The sequence below is a fragment of the Nicotiana tomentosiformis genome, chromosome 11 (genome assembly GCF_000390325.3).
Source record: "Nicotiana tomentosiformis chromosome 11, ASM39032v3, whole genome shotgun sequence".
Classification (NCBI taxonomy): Eukaryota; Viridiplantae; Streptophyta; class Magnoliopsida; order Solanales; family Solanaceae; genus Nicotiana; species Nicotiana tomentosiformis.
Window position 1 is genome coordinate 127,264,641 of NC_090822.1, and position 17,172 is coordinate 127,281,812.

A 17,172-nucleotide genomic window follows, 5' to 3' on the forward strand; every position below is an offset into this window, starting at 1 on the left:
TCAGTTGGGGGAAATGGGACATAAAAGCTGATGGAATAATGTCATAAGTGATCGCTTGGCTTGCCTTTTAACGGATTTCAGCACAAAGCTGCTTGCATCTTCAACACTTTTAGCTATTTTGTTGTTTCCTCTTGTCGAACGGTTGGGGAAGGAAATTGTCAACATGTATAATAGCACATTTATTTACTCCCTTAACAAATTTTAAGTTTTTGCATACGACCTTTTTATCTACATTTTACTATTTGTAAGTCATTCAAAGACAATGAAAGAAGGATTCTCCTAAACCAGAGTGAGCTCCTAACATGACTCAATGAAAGGATAATTTCCTCCTACATTATGCTGTTTTATTCCTACTTGTGGCCACCACATTTTTGTTTTTGTTTCTTCTCTTCTTTCATCCGTTGTCCAGCGAGGGTCTATCGGAAATAGCTAAGGCTGCGTACATCTTATCCCCAGACCCCACTTGTGAAAATTTACTGAGTTTATTGTGTTGTTGTAGTACTACATTATGTTGTTTTACAATAGAGGGGTGCAAAACGGATATAGAAACAAATGGCAGCAAAAATATCAGAAATAAAGAAACAAAAACTGTAATCAATGTAATTTAAGAAACAATAAAAGAAAATGACTAGACCCTAACTTTGGCAAACACCTTTCTCCATAAGAGAATGATATTTGTGAGAGAATCAAGCATCAAAATGATTGATTCGCAACAAGTTCACAGGACTTTAGGTTTCATTGTACTGGTGACAAGTTAGCATCTTCCTTAAGTGATAGAATGGATTCCAACTCCATCTCCTGCTGAGGTAATAGCAACGAACATGCTGATGCCCAGGTGGCTGCTGGTAATGTTTTCTGAAAATTCCTCAAAAGATTAATGATGCGTTTCTCAGTTATCTTCTGTAACAAGATCCTCTCCATCACATAGGACCTAGGAAGAATCAACTTTCAATCACGGATGGCTACATATATATAGAGGTTACTTTGATAAAAATTTGATCAGGTTTTAATATTTTGCTTACAAATAATAAGCAAAAGAATCACAGTTGCAAAATCTTTATATCTATCAAAAATTAACAGCTCAATCTAGCATCTAATAGTTAGATAACAACTTTTGTAAGGTATTGATAGTTGGGACCTAGAAGTTCTCTGTTTGACCTGCAAGTGAGAAAATTGGTTAACATTAGAAGACTAAAAAGGCGTTAAGACATGAGACACATATTAGAGTTTAAAAACTTCATGTTAATGTTTAATTTGCTTACTGAAAACACAGTAACAACTACCAGAAAGATGATTTTGCCAAGTTGGATCATAGCATCAGAGAAGTCAACAATCCATCTGTATAAATGGTTTCACCACCTATTGAAATTTTGTTATACCAGAGTATATCAAAGCTTTTGCAGCTGCACTATCATTAACTTGAACTAGTTACTACACTACTAATATACTACTTCAAACGTTTTGTCTAGCAAACAAACAATTTTATCTTGGGAAGACGTTTCTAATCATATGTTTCCTTTTGTAATGTTCTCATTTTTGGTTATACAACAAGGTAAAGAAGTTTGATAAATCATAATGATGCAGGAATACTATATAGTAATGAAAAACAACCACAAAAAGCAATTGACCAATATTGCTGAGGTAACAAAACCAAGACTTGAAATAGTAAAGTAAGAGTAAATGAGGATAAAACTAGACCAAAAGAATCCAGTACCTTTCGACCACTGAACATAACTGTTCGTGAACAAATTTGGCTTCAACCAAATCAGCTTTTATAGGCACGCAATTCAACCAAGGTGGAATAACCTACCAAATGAGTTGGAGTAAGAATTATGGGAAATTACATTGGAGGAGCATCATTTCGTCTATACAGACCAGAATATTATGTTTTACCAAAATTTAATGGATTAGCATATTCACAATGAAACAAAACCTTATCAAAAGGTATTAACAAACAACACACTAATCACATGAAGCAAATATTTGCAATTAATTTTCTTAACATATGAAAGTGTCTAAAGTTCCTTTTCTACTGTCAGAGCCACCTTCAACTGTAGTTTATAGTTGGAAGGACAAAAAATCTTAGAAATCTGTGTACGAATGTATCATCTGAGAAAGGAGATAGAATCTCAGAATACATGTAAGCAAAAAAAATACGTGATATCTTCCTTTTTCGCATGTTATTACTAGAAGAAGGAATTAGTTGGGGGTATCTAAGAGTTAGGAGAAACAACACAAAAACAAGAGAATAAAAAATAAGAATGCATAACCCAAAAAAGGACATATACCTGGGTTGAGTCGATACCTTCACCATGAAACTGATATATCTTACCAAGTGCAGAAACACCATTATCATATGTACTTTCATTTTCAGGTTCACGAGCTTTTAAATGCGTAACGAAAGGATTCTTATTTCCTTCTCCATGATGAAAAAAATCTCGATATCCAACAAAAGGTTTGAAAAAAGACAGACCATATTCCGCCCAAAGGCCAAGTCCATAAAGAACATTCTGAACAAAACATCAATGTAAGCACTAAGCACAAATAGCAAATGCAAGTTGACTGAAAAATTTTGCAACCACTAAGATTTACAAACCTGTCTAACATTTGTGTCTTCGTCATTGTTTGCTTCCAAAACTAAAGGAAGACATACATCGTAGTACCTAATTACCCTTAAATCTCATTTTCTTGAATGTTGCTTTTCTGCCGAGTTAGCTTTCATAGTTAATGACTCGGCAAGAAAAGCAACATACAAGAAAAGGAAGAAGGGTCTGATGAAGAAGGTGAGTGATGAAAACTAACTTCCTTGTCATTTTCATTCTTCCTTGGATGCAACAGATATACAAACTTGATCATGTTCTAGTTTTCATGATTAAGTGGGATATGTGCTAGTTTTGACAAGAGATGTTGGGATGTTTTTTGTTGCTTGGAATGGCAATGTTATATATAAATTTGATCATGTTCTCTAATTAATATGGAAGATTTTGCATTTGTTTGCATAGCTGGAAGGAGACATTGATGACCCAAGATATTTGGAAAGAATTTATTACTACCAAATATTTACATTAATACATTTGATTTACGTATGAGCAAATCAGCGTGAGGTGCTTTTGATTTTGGAACCATACCATTGATGGCTAGGGCTATCGGGTTGTAGGTCTTTGGGTAGGACAAGAAGCCTGAGACTTTGCTTCCGCAATCAAATACATTACCCCATGCGTTTGTCCCAATTTTGGGGGTAAAAGTTAAAAAATTCTTTTTAAAAAGAAGTTGGTGTCTAAAGATTGAAATATTTTCTTATAATGGTTTAATGTGTTTGATGAATAATATATACACTTCACCAGAAGTCATCCTATGGAATCCTGCTACTAAGAAATATATTTCAACTCCAAGTCACAATTTTATTATAAATTAAATCATGTATGTACGACACCATCTTGTGTATTTGCCTCAACCAAGTCATAGCAATTACATCAATGGGCCGGGCCTCCCCCTCTTGGGCGCCCTCTACCCCCATGTCCTACACCCATAACTGGTTGTGCACGTGGAGTATTAACTGGAATAAATCTTGTAGCCTAAGTATTCTGATGAAATCTGTCTCTCCCAAGTCTAGGACATTCTCTCGTGAATTGCCTAGTACAATCACACTGATAATAACCCATTTGCGGGTTCGGCTGCTCATATTGAGTCTCTGCCGGATAGCTGGAACAACCATTATAAGAACCTTGTGCCGGTGGTGCATTAAAAGAATTTATTGTAGCACCCCAAGTATTCTGAAATTGTTTCTGTGACCCCGTTGGTACTGAAATTTTAGAATTATTAAGGAAGCGGGAATACTACAAATCCCATCATTATCCCATAGAAATCTTGACTCTTAATTATATACAAGTATCGGAGAACCTTTCAATACCACATAAATACATCTCAAGCTAAAATTTATATAACACATGACCCTGGAATCTAATCGTTGATAGTTGACTCTCCTAACTTGGCGTAAAGCCATAGGTCACATTCTAATAATCCACAATACTAACCTTCATCGCTCGTACGACATCGGTCATAAGGCACCTCAAGCCATTTATTTGGCGCATGTCATCCTCGTGACAGTTAAACTCTCTTCCTCCAGTGCCTTGGTTGCTAGTATGTACCCTTCGCTAAATAGAAATCCCATACGAACTACATAGTCTCTAATACCACTAACTATCTTCAGATCTACATCCACCTCGTGAACCTACCACGATTGTGATGATTAGGCAATTAATTAAACCTTCTCAAGATCATACTTATCAACCAGATGCCAGAACTTATTGCACCCCCATGTGCACAACTGAATGATCTTTCAATACTCTTGCGTCCTCGATCTGGAGGACACGATATAACAATAGTTGAGCAACCCTGGCTCTCTTATAACCCCTCTGTAGTATCACAAACCGTTGGCGCATAGTTGATACCGAGTGCGCAATTTCATACACGAGTGGATGCAAAAGAATATAAGATATATGCTTCAAGCTGGATAAATGTCGCACGATAAGGAATGAAAAAAAATAAAAATTTTAACAGTTCTGTAGCCTCTCGAACATAAGTACAGACGTCTCTATACCGATCCGCAAGACTCTACTAAACTCGTCTGGGACTCGTAGAACCTATGAACCTAGAGCTCTAGTATCAACTTGTCACGACCTAAAATCCCACCACAGGCGTCGTGATGGCACCTAGTCTCTAAGACTAGGTAAGTCGATTTCCATTATATTTCGAAGCCATTTATATTAAATGGAATCTAAAAATGTGCAGAAGTGTAGTATGAGTACACTACGGTCGGTACCCAGTAAGTATCAAGACTAACCTTAGTGGAGTAGAGACGAGATACAGTCAAGACACTTACTAGTGTAATAGCATGTGCAATAAGATATACAAAATAATATGAAACAAATAACAATAAGGGCAACAAGAACACCATTAATAACGCTCAATAATTTATAAATATAAGTACACCCAATTAAATCAAGTATTTCAAATAAATATCTTTCACATATAATTCTTCTGAATAAATCTCTTTCAAATATAATTCCTTCATATAAATATCTTTCAAATATACTTCCTTTAAATAAATTTATCTCAAATATAATTTCTTCAAATAAATACCTTTCGAATGTAATTCTTTCAAATAAATCTTTTTGATTACAAATCCTTCCAAATAAATATTTTCAAAAAATTCTTTCAATTAAAAAGTCACCATGTGACACTTCATTTCATAATCATACAAATACGGGTCTCAGTTTATTTTTATATTTTTCATAAATACGGGTCTCATCCTACTTTCATATTTCCACAGCACTTCGTGCCTATAATTAAATCATCATATTTTTCCGGCACCCCGTGCCTTTATTTCATGTCACAACTGCACGGACAATTCACGTGCCAATATCATCATCATTTACTCATGGCACCTCGTACCCACATTTTATATCATAATCCGCCTGGCAATGGCCACATACACTAATTTCAACATAAATCCGACTATTACGAATTTACCAACAACAAGACCAATTGCACAAGATATAAAAATAAATACAATGAAAATCACAACATATCATAAAAATTATCAACGCAACAACCCCACATCATCACATATCATCCCTAACAATAGCCATCGTTATCTCTCCTATAACCACCCTTATCACTCCTATAATAGCCTCCCTTATTCCTCCGCCCTGACAATATCAATAGCCACCCTTATCGCTCATGCATCCATCCTTATCACTCCTATAGCCACCCTTATCGCTCCTCCCAGACAATACCCCAACACACATAACAACTGTGAAATACCTCCCTTATGCCCACATAATATCAACAGTGAAATGCCACCATTATATCCTCAAAATTATAACTCAATTAACACAATAATTTACACGGAATATTATCACGACAATATAAAAAAAATTAATTCATATCATAATTTGTCCAATGGCCACAACAAATTCCAAGGATATAACAAAATCAATTAATTTCACAACAAATATCCCAACGCTCCACACAATATATATAAAACCTCAAAAACAATCAACAGAGATAGTAAAATAATCAACATAGGACACACCTTCATTAATCTAAATTTAGATAATTATATTAATACTTCTTCTTAAGCTTGCTTAATTAATTATTTGCATAGGGAAAATTCATAATGAAATCAAATTCTAAGAAATATCAAACCATCAAACACACGGAAATCACATAACTATACAAGTAATAATTACATCGATTTGTCATATAAAAACAAGTTCAATAATTGTGATTTGAGGCATGGCAATCAGATGATTAAATATATACCAACAATTATCCAATTTACTACACAATATGCCCAAGACTTTAACTCAATAAATTTTGTACATATAAGCCCGAGTACGTACTCGTTACCTCGCGTATACGGCTTTTCACATTTCACAAATGGCACATAAGACTCGATGCCTAAGGGGTAATTCCCCCACTTGAGGTTAGGCAATACACTTACCTTTTTGAAGTTACGCCGATATTCCAAAATAGCCTTCTCGCTTGAATTGACCTCCCGATAGCTCTAATCTATCCAAATTAATTCAATTCAGTGAATACAAATTATAGGAATTAATTCCATATGAAAATACTAATTTTCCAACAAAATTCAAAATTTAGCTCAAAAATCGACTGTGGGGCCCACGTCTCAGAATCCAACGAAACACACAAAATACGACAACCCATTCAATAAGAGTCCATCCATACCAAGTTTATCAAATTCCGATAACAACTCGACCTCCAAATCTTTAATTTTTATTTTTGGAAGATTTTGCAAAAATCTTGAGTTTTCTTCCTTAGATTCACGGATTCATGATGTAAATGAGTATGAAATCATGAAATATAATCAATATAGGAGGAACACTTACCCCAATGTTTTTCCGTGAAAATCGCCCAAAAAGCACCCAAGAATCGTGCTCCAAAAATCCAAAACGAAATGAAGGAATGACCATTTATGTCCTTAAGTTTCTGCCCATCCATCACTAAAAGTCTATTTTCCGTCACTACAGGTCCACACTAGAACTTGCTTGCACTAGCCTTCATTCAATCAATCATAATTTTCTGTACAAATGTCCAAATGATGAATCATTTGACTTTATGGAAACTAGAATCAAAAGACTACAACTTTCATGTTTTGATACTTTTCTGATTCCATATGAATTACGAGATATAAGCTTCCAAAGTCGGCTCCACGCATTAGAAATTTCTGGCGAAACTGCCCTACCAGCCTTCGTTCAATCCATCATAACATTCTGTACAAATGTCCAAATGATGAATGGTTTAATATTCTGTAAACTAGAATCAAAGGGCTGCAACTTTGCATTTTAAAGATTTTCAGATTCCTTATAGATTGCGAGATATAAGCTTTCAAAGATGGCTCCACGCACCAGAAATATTTGGCGAACAGCTCTGCATCAGAAATTTCCAGCAACCCTCTTTGTCCGAAATCCATTCCGTTTACCTTCCGAAATCCACCCGAGGCCGTCGGGACCTTAACCAATTATACCAACATGTCCCAAAATATAATACGAACTTAGTCGAGGATTCATACCACGTCAAACAACACCGACATTACGAATCGCGCATCGAATCAAATTATAAGTTTTCAAATCTTCCAACTTCTATATTTTGCGCCGAAACGTATCAAATCAATCCGGAATGGCTTCAAATTTTGCACACGAGTCATAAATGATATAATGGAGTTGTTCTAATTTTTAGAATCGGATTTCGACCCCAATATCAAAAAGTCAACTCTCGGTCAAACTTTTCAAAAATCTTCTATTTTTCAACTTTCGCCAAAATGCACTGAATTATCCTACAGACTTTCAAATCCAAATCCGGACATACGCCTAATTCCGAAATCACCATACGAAACTATTGATATCATCAAAATTCCATTCCGAGGTCGTTTGCTCAAAGGTCAACTCTCCGGTCAACTCTTTCCATTTAAGCTTTAAAATGAGAAATTTTCTTTAAATTTAATTTCGAATCTTCCGAAAACCAAACTCGACCATACACGCGGGTCCTAATACATATTACGAAACTTCTCGAAACCTTTAGTATCTGAACTAGGTGTAAATTCTTAAAATGATAAGTCGGGTCGTTACATCCTCCCCCTCTTAAAACATACGTCCGTTCTCGAACATGCCAAGAATTATTCTTATGACTTTAAATTACTGAGTGTATTATTACATACATACTCGCGGGTGATTCCACGTCACCACAATTTAGTATGGGTCCGACAACACCATCTCAGGTGAGATTATTTATTTAATCCACATTTATAACTTTAAAGCCAATTTCTTACACTCCAATCAATTTCAGAAGACATGGTTATCATATTAACACATTGTGTTGGTCTCAACCGGCTGTAGCAATTTCGTGCCTACACACATATTATACGTATGCCCATAACCACATCTCTTGTCATAATAGATATTTATAATTAATTTCAGCATCCTCAATTAGTCTCATATTAACTAAAATCTCATTTCCAATTTTCGCAACACTGACAGCAACACGCGAGGCATGAATACCTCATAACTATTTATCCGAATCAACGAGTCGCATTTAACTACACCTGGGTACTCACCTTATAGGCTAAAACATAATATTTACAACACGAATATGGCTAAATATGCACAGAAACATATAAAAGAATTATCAAATAAGCCTAACAGGCATGACTCCCCATTAATACTATACTTCAAAGTTAATTTTACAAAGGGAGAATTTAAACTCATAAAGTTTTCACCACAAGGACCGCGTCCTTATATAACTTTCACCGCGACTTGTAGCCCAATTTAAATATTTTACATCATATAAAAATGTGAGGATCTCGTAGTCATCTCTGAATCACAGGTATTTTGCACATTGTGCCAACTAAAATTTTCCATTCCCTTTCTTTCTTCTTTATAATAAATTCTGTAAACAATTTTCACAACAGATAATGAACCCCCCATACCAATAGGGCATATAATTCATAAAATTGAAATCAATTATTCCGAAACCACATCAAAACCCAATGTAGTGAGTAATAGAATGTCATTTTTGGATAGACACGGTCTAACATCATCAAATATCCCAACAGGGGTAAACACGTGAGTGGTGTACAAATCACAAACTCGCCCTATATGGAGCATGATATAGTTGTGCACGTGGAGTATTAACTGGAATAAAGCTTGTAGCCTAAGTATTCTGATGAAATCCGTCTCTCCCAAGTCTGGGACATTCTATCATGAATTTCCCTCGATGAAATCCGTCTCACCTCGATAATCAGAATTGAATCAAAATAAGAATAATGCTCCTTTTGTTATAAATTAAATCATGTATGTACGACACCATCTGGTGTATTTGCCTCAACTAAGTCATAGCAATTATATCAACGGGTCGGGCCTCCCCCTCTTGGGCGCCCTCTACCCCCCTGTCCTACACTCATACCTAGTTGTGCACATGGAGTATTAACTGGAATAAAGCTTGTAGCCTAAGTATTCTGATGAAATCCGTCTCTCCCAAGTCTGGGACATTCTATCATGAATTTCCTAGTACAATCACATTGATAACAACCCCTTTGCGGGTTCGGCTGCTCATACTAAGTCTCTGTCGGATAACTGGAACAACCATTATAGGAACCCCGTGTCGGTGGTGCATTAAAAGAACATACTGTAGCACCTCGAGTATTCTGAAATTGTTTCTGTGACCTCGCTGGTACTGAAATGTAGAATTATTAAGGAAGCGGGAATACTACAAGTCCCTTCATTATCCCATAGAAATCTTAACTCTTAATCAGATACAAGTTTTGGAGAACCTTTCAATACCACATAAATACATCTCACGCTAAAATTGATCTAACACATGACCCCGCAATCTAATCGTTGATAGTTGACTCCCCTCACTTGGCGCAAAGCCATAGGACACATTCCGAAGATCCACAATACTAACCTTCATCGCTCGTACGACATTGGTCATAAGACACCTCAAGCCATTTATTTGGCGCATTTCATCCCCGTGACAGCTAGACTCGTTTCCTTCAGTGCCTTGGCTGCTAGTATGTACCCTTCGCTAAATAGAAATCCCATACGAACTACATAGTCTCTAATACCACCAACTATCTTCAGATCTACATCCACCTCATAAACCTACCACGATTGTGATGATTAGGTAATTAATTAAACCTTCTCAAGATCATACTTATCAACCAGATGTCAGAACCTGTTGCACCCCCATATGCACAACTGAATGATCTCTCAATACTCCCGCGTCCTCGATCTGGAAGACACGTTATAACAATGGTTGAGCAACCCTGGCTCCCTTATAAACCCCTGTAGTATCACGAACCGTTGGCGCATCGTTGATACCGAGTGCGCAATTTCATACACGCGTGGATGCAAATAAACATAAGATATATGCTTCTAGCTGAATAAATGTCGCACGATAAGGAATGACAGAAGTGAAAATTTCCTAGCAGTTCTGTAGTGTCTCGAAGATAAGTACACACGTCTCCGTACTAATCCGCAAGACTCTACTAAACTCGTTCGTGACTCGTAGAACCTATGAACCTAGAGCTCTGATACCAACTTGTCATGACCCAAAATCCCACCACAGGCGTCGTGATGGCACCTAGTCTCTAAGACTAGGTAAGCCAATTTCCAATACATTTCGAAGCCATATCTTTTTTAAATAGAATTTGAATTAAATAGATAATCAAAACCAACAATGGAAAAAATATGAATATAACAACCTCCCAAGACTGGTAGTAATGAGTCACGTACTCTAACTGAATACATGAAATGATCTCAAGGATCGAATACTCAATACTGTTTGATTAATAATTAACAGTACACTAAAATGAAAAGACTTCAAGGGACTGCGACGACCAAGCAACTCTACCTTGAATCCTTGCGATCACATTTTAACTCTATCCGAGTCCAATAGCTTCAATACCTGGCTCTCCACAAAAATGTGCAAAAGTGTAGTATGAGTACACCATGGTCGGTACCCAGTAAGCATCAAAAGTAACCTCAGTGGAGTAGAGACGAGGTACAGTCAAGACACTCACTAGTCTAACAGCCTGTGCAATAAGATATACAAAATAATATAAAACAAATAACAATAAGGGCAACAAGAACACCATTAATAATGCTCAACAATTTAAAAATATAAGTACACCCAATTAAATCAAGTATTTTAAATAAATATCTTTCACATATAATTCTTCGGAATAAACCTCTTTCAAATATAATTCCTTCGAATAAATATCTTTCAAATATACTTCCTTTAAATAAATTTATCTCAAATATAATTTCTTCAACTAAATACCTTTCGAATGTAATTCTTTCAAATAAATATTTTTGAATATAAATCCTTCCAAATAAATATGTTGAATATAATTCTTTCAATTAAAACGTCATCATGTGACACTTTATTTCATAATCATATAACTACGGGTCTCAGCCCATTTTCATATTTTTTATAAACACGGGTCTCAGTCCACTTTCATATTTTCACGACACTTCGTGCCTATAATTAAATTATCATATATCCCCGACACCTCGTTCCCTTATTTCATGTCACAACTGCACGGACAATTCACGTGCCAATATCATCATTATTTACTCACGACACCTCGTGCCCACATTTCATATCATAATCCACCTAACAATGGCCATAGACCCCAATTTCAACGTAAATCATACTATTAACAATTTACCAACAACATGACCAATTGCACAATATATAAAAATAAACACAATGAAAATCACAACATCACATAAAAATTTCCAACGCAACAACCCCATATCATCACATATCATCCCTGACAATAGCCACCCTTATCTCTCCTATAGCCACCTTTATCACTCCTATAATAGCTTCCCTTATCCCCCCGCCCTGACAATATCAATAGCCACCCTTATCGCTCTTATAGCCACCCTTATCGCTCCGCCCAGACAATACTCCAACACACATAACAACAGTGATATACCTCCCTTATGCCCACATAATATTAACAGTGAGATGCCACCCTTATATCCTCAAAATGATAACTCAATTAACACAACAATTTACACGGAATATTATCACGGCAATGTAAAAAAAATCAATTCATATCACAATTTGCCCAATGGCCACAACAAATTCCAAGGATATAACAAAATCAATTAATTTCACAATAAATATCCCAACGCTCCACACAATGTATATAAAACCTCAAAAACAATCAACAGAGATAGTAAAATAATCAACATAGGGCACACCTTCATTAATCTAAATTTAGATAATTATATTAACATTTCTTCTTAAGCTTGCTTAATTAATTATTTGCATAGGAAAAATTCATAATGAAATCAAATTCCAAGAAATATCAAACCATCAAACTCACAGAAACCACATAACTGTACAAGTAATAATTACATCGAATTGTCATATAAAAACAAGTTCAATAATTGTGATTTGAGGCATGGCAATCAGATGATTAAATATATACCAACAATTATCCAATTTACTACACAATATGCCCAAGACTTTAACTCAATAAATTTTGCACATATAAGCCCGAGTACGTACTCGTCACCTCGCATACAAGGTTTTTCACATTTCACTAATGGCGCATTAAACTCGATGCCTAAGGGGTAATTTCCCCATTCAAGGTTTGGCAAGACACTTACCTTTTTGAAGTTATGTCGATAGTTCAAAATAGCCTTCTCACTTGAATTGATCTCTGGACAACTCAAATCTATCCAAATTAATTCAATTCAGTGAATACGAATTATAGGAATTAATTCCATATGAAAATACTAATTTTCCAACAAAATCCAAAATTTAACTCAAATATCGCTCATGGGGCCCACATCACTGAATCCAACGAAACTCACAAAATCTGATAACCCATTCAATTACGAGTCCACCCATACCAATTTTATAAATTCCAATAACAACTCGACCTCCAAATCTTAAATATTCGTTTTTGGAAGATTTTGCAATACTCTTGATTTTTCTTCCATAAATTCACGGATTTATGATGTAAATGAGTATGGAATCATGAAATATAATCAATATAGGATAAGGAACACTTACCCCAATGTTTGTTGGGAAAATAAATATATCCCTCCCACGAATAATATCCACGACAAATAATAATAACACTAGAGAGTAATAATAACACCAAATCATTTTACAGGGTAAAATACAATACCCGAGCGGAGCAATATTACCACTATAATATTACAATTTAGTAGTGTCAAGAGACTACTACAACTTCGAAAGAAATAAAATTCTTTACTTTAAAACACCTCACTACAATAATATTGTCACTCACTATTTATCTCACAGACAACAATCTGTGGATTACTCTCGCTGCTTTTCTTTCTATTTAGTTTCGCTTTGTTTTTTGCGTATTAAACATAGAGGGAAGCATCTATATTTATAGGCAAAATTGCCAACCTCTCATCCAATCAAATTTCCTCATTCAACAATTTGCAAATTGTTGAATCAGCCGCCCACCTGCTTCTTCAACTTTTCAATCCTTTTCTTTGTTTCATTTATGGGTCCCACATATCTCTCCCTTAATTTTAATTTTTCTTTTTCATTCCAAGACTTGATCTTAATCTCTGAAAATCTTTAAACTTAAGAGGCTTTGTAAAGATATCTGCAGCCTGATCATGAGACTTCACATATTTGAGTTTGGCTTCCTTCTTGGCAATGCACTCTTTAATGAAGTGATATCTTGTATCTATATGCTTGCTTCGATCATGATACACCGGATTCTTGGCGAGTGCCTGTGCAGATTTGTTATCAATATAAATCTCTGTAGCTTCAATTTGTGGCAAATTGAGCTCCTTCAATAATCTTCTTAGCCAAATAGCATGACAGGTACATAATGTTGCTGTTACATATTCGGCTTCACAAGTCGAGAGAGTAACTAAGGACTGTTTCTTTGAACTCCAAGAAGTAACATAATAACCCAAGAAAACTACAAAACCAGTTGTGCTTTTTCTATCATCAATATCTCTCGCATAATCACTATCACAAAATACCATAAGGTTGAAATCATTAGAAGAAAAATAAAATAACCCAAAGTCGATCATACCTTTTAGGTAACGAAGACTTCTTCTAGTGACTTTGAAATGGGTAGAGGTAGGAGCTTCCATGAAGTGACTTACTACTCCAACTGCAAAGAGTATATCTGGCAACAATTCAAGTACCTCAAACTTCCCACAAGACTTTTGAAAAATGTGGGATCAACATTTTCTCCTTCATCAAACTTGGACAATTTTGTCCCACTCTCTATCGGTGTGTTCACGGGTTTGAAATCGAGCATGTTGAACTTCTTCAAGATATCCTTCGTGTATCTTTCTTGAGAGATGAAAATTCCATCCTCCATCTGCTTCACTTCTACACCCAATTAGTATGACATGCGCCCTACATCTGTCATCTCGAACTCACGAGACATTCCTTTCTTAAAAGCTTCAAACAAACTTGGGTTATTACCTGTGAAAATAAGATCATCAACATAAAGACAAACAAGTAAGATATCTCCATTAATATGAACTTTAAGGTAAAAAGCATATTCATGGAGACAACGAGTAAACCCATTATCTTGAAAATACTTGTCGATGCAACCATTCCATGCTCGTGGGGCTTGCTTTAATCCATATAAAGCTTTCTTCAACCGCAACACTTTATCTTCATGGTTTTTGACCACAAATCCCAATGGTTGTTCAACATAGACTTCTTCTTCTAGATAGCCATTCAAAAAAGCTGACTTGACATCTAGTTGGTGGATCTTCCATTTCATTTGCGCTGCCAAAGAGATAAGCAAACGATTCGTCTCCATGTGGGCAACAGGTGCATAGACTTCTTCATAGTCAATGCCTTGCCTTTGCTTGTAGCCTTTAGCCACAAGTCGTGCCTTGTATCTCTTCACATCTCCATCAGCATTCTTCTTTGCCTTATATACCCATTTAACTCCAATTGCTCGATGACCCTTTGGAAGTGTTGTTAACTCCCAAATGTTGTTCTTCTCTATTGACTCGATCTCCTCTTGCATGGCTTGTCTCTACCTTTTGTCTTCAACAAGTTCATCAAATTTCATTGGTTCACTATCAGCAAAGAGACAATATAAAAAATCAAAATTAGTAACTTCTTTTATGTCCTCATAGAGCTCTTGAATACTCCTTGTCCTTTTCGGTTGTTCATTTGAAATTTATTGAGAAGAGGGAGATGCAACATTTGTTGGAGAAGGAGGTGGAGTTGTATCCTGCACAGGTGATGTTGGGCATATTTTGATATGTGTTAATGTTACTTTACCCATATTTTAACCGCTTTTTGATGCTATTTGATCTTTAAAATGCCCAACATGGTTTAATTATTGGTCTTATGACTAATTGAGTTGTGTGTGATGATTTAGGGTGTTTGGAGTGCAAAAATATGAAGAAAAGGTGCTCTAGCTAGAGGAAGAGGGGTTGGATGCGTCGCATCCAATCTAGAGAAAAAAAATCAGATTTCGTGCACCCTTAGCAGTGAAGTCGGCCCGTAGCATCCGCCTTAGCATCCGCACCTGGGCAAAGCTGAGATAGAGGAACAAAGGGTGGATGCGACGCATCCACCCTAGCATGCGAAGCTGAGAAGTGGAGGACGAGGTGGATGCGACGCATCCACCCCAGCATCAATCCCTTAAGCTGAGTCGGATTAGGAATAGGAGAACTTTGGCCCACGACTTTTGTACGCAATATATAAGCCAAAAATGCCTCTTTTAGGTCATCTAACATATTGGGAAGGGGGAAAAAGCCACGGCAAAGCTGGGGAACCACAGAATTCATCTTGAGTTCTTATTTTTTCCTTCTTTTATTGATTCTTATGCACTCTTGTGAATTATTTGATGATTGTATGAACATGAGTGGCTAAGAACCCTATTATTCTAGGGTCATGGGCGATACATGAATGTTGATGTTTGAAGTTTAATTTGACAAAGTTGATTTTATCATATTGGGTTGTTTATTTAATTCTGTTTTTAATCAATTTGCTGAGTAACTAACAGTGAATTACTATCTACGAATTTAGATTTGAACTCGAAAGTGGGAATTCTAGATTGCATATAGAATTAAATAGAGCAAGTTCTTGAACCCGAACATCGGGGAACAAATTCGCAATTAGGATAGAAATATACCTAATTGTCTTGCTCGGTTGAAATACAGGAAGTGTAAATGCATTCTTGTTAATCTTAATTCCATAGACATATAGGCATTAAGTTAGTTTGAATAGGCGAGTAAGAACTCGATAGATTTTTATGAGTAATATCAACCCTGTCAATCAACAATCCAGATAAATCAATTAGTTATTTTAAGCTAAGAATGCAACATGATTGTTAGATAACCCGTGACCCTGGAATATTATCTCCTATTGATTGTTATTCGAAATCATTTAAGTGTTGTGGTTGATCTTTAGTATTTCATTACTTGATAGTTTTTAGGTAGTAAATTAGAAAATTATCTATTTTGTGAGAAATCGCTTGAATCGATAAGTTATTTGAGTTTGAGTTAGTCAAAAGTTAATCATAAGTCTCCGTGGGAACGATACTCTACTCATTACTATATTAATTGACGACCACGTATACTTGAGTGAGTGTGTTTGGTCGCAACAAGTTTTTGGCGCCGTCGCCGGGGACCTAGAAATTAGCTACTTGACTGCGTTAAGCTTTTATTACTTATTTGTTCAAGTTTTAATTTTCAGTTTTCCTTGTTTGTGTTAATGCAGGATCTTCTCTTGAATGTAGAGGAGTAGAAGTGCAAACAACCTCCTTTCTTTTTATCCAGAAATTGAACGAACACTTCATAGAGTGAGGAGGGAAGTCGAAGCTAGAACGAGAATAGAAAGAGAGTTGGACATCATAGTTCAACCACAGCCAATAGAGATGGCAGGTAATGAGGAGCGTCTGGTGATAGAAGCCGTAAGGCCCAATATTGCTAATATGACTCAGGCTATCGTGAAGTCTGATATCACGGGGCATTTTGAACTCAAACAGTACATGATACAGCTGATTCAGTCCACAGGGCAATATGTGGGTCTATCTCATGAAGACCCGCAGAGGCATATTCAGAACTTCTTGGAAATTACGGACACTTACAATTA

At 36.0% G+C, this 17,172-nt stretch overlaps 1 long non-coding RNA gene across 1 annotated transcript in view; it reads right to left on the reverse strand.

Moving 5' to 3' along the window:
• Positions 1-463: 463 nt before the first annotated feature.
• LOC117277500 (uncharacterized) overlaps positions 464-17,172 on the reverse strand; it is a 170,248-nt gene continuing 153,539 nt past the window's right edge. Inside the window, exon 2 of the long non-coding RNA XR_011411901.1 lies at positions 464-931. This is a non-coding gene — a long non-coding RNA (uncharacterized lncRNA). The remainder of the gene's footprint in view (positions 932-17,172) is intronic.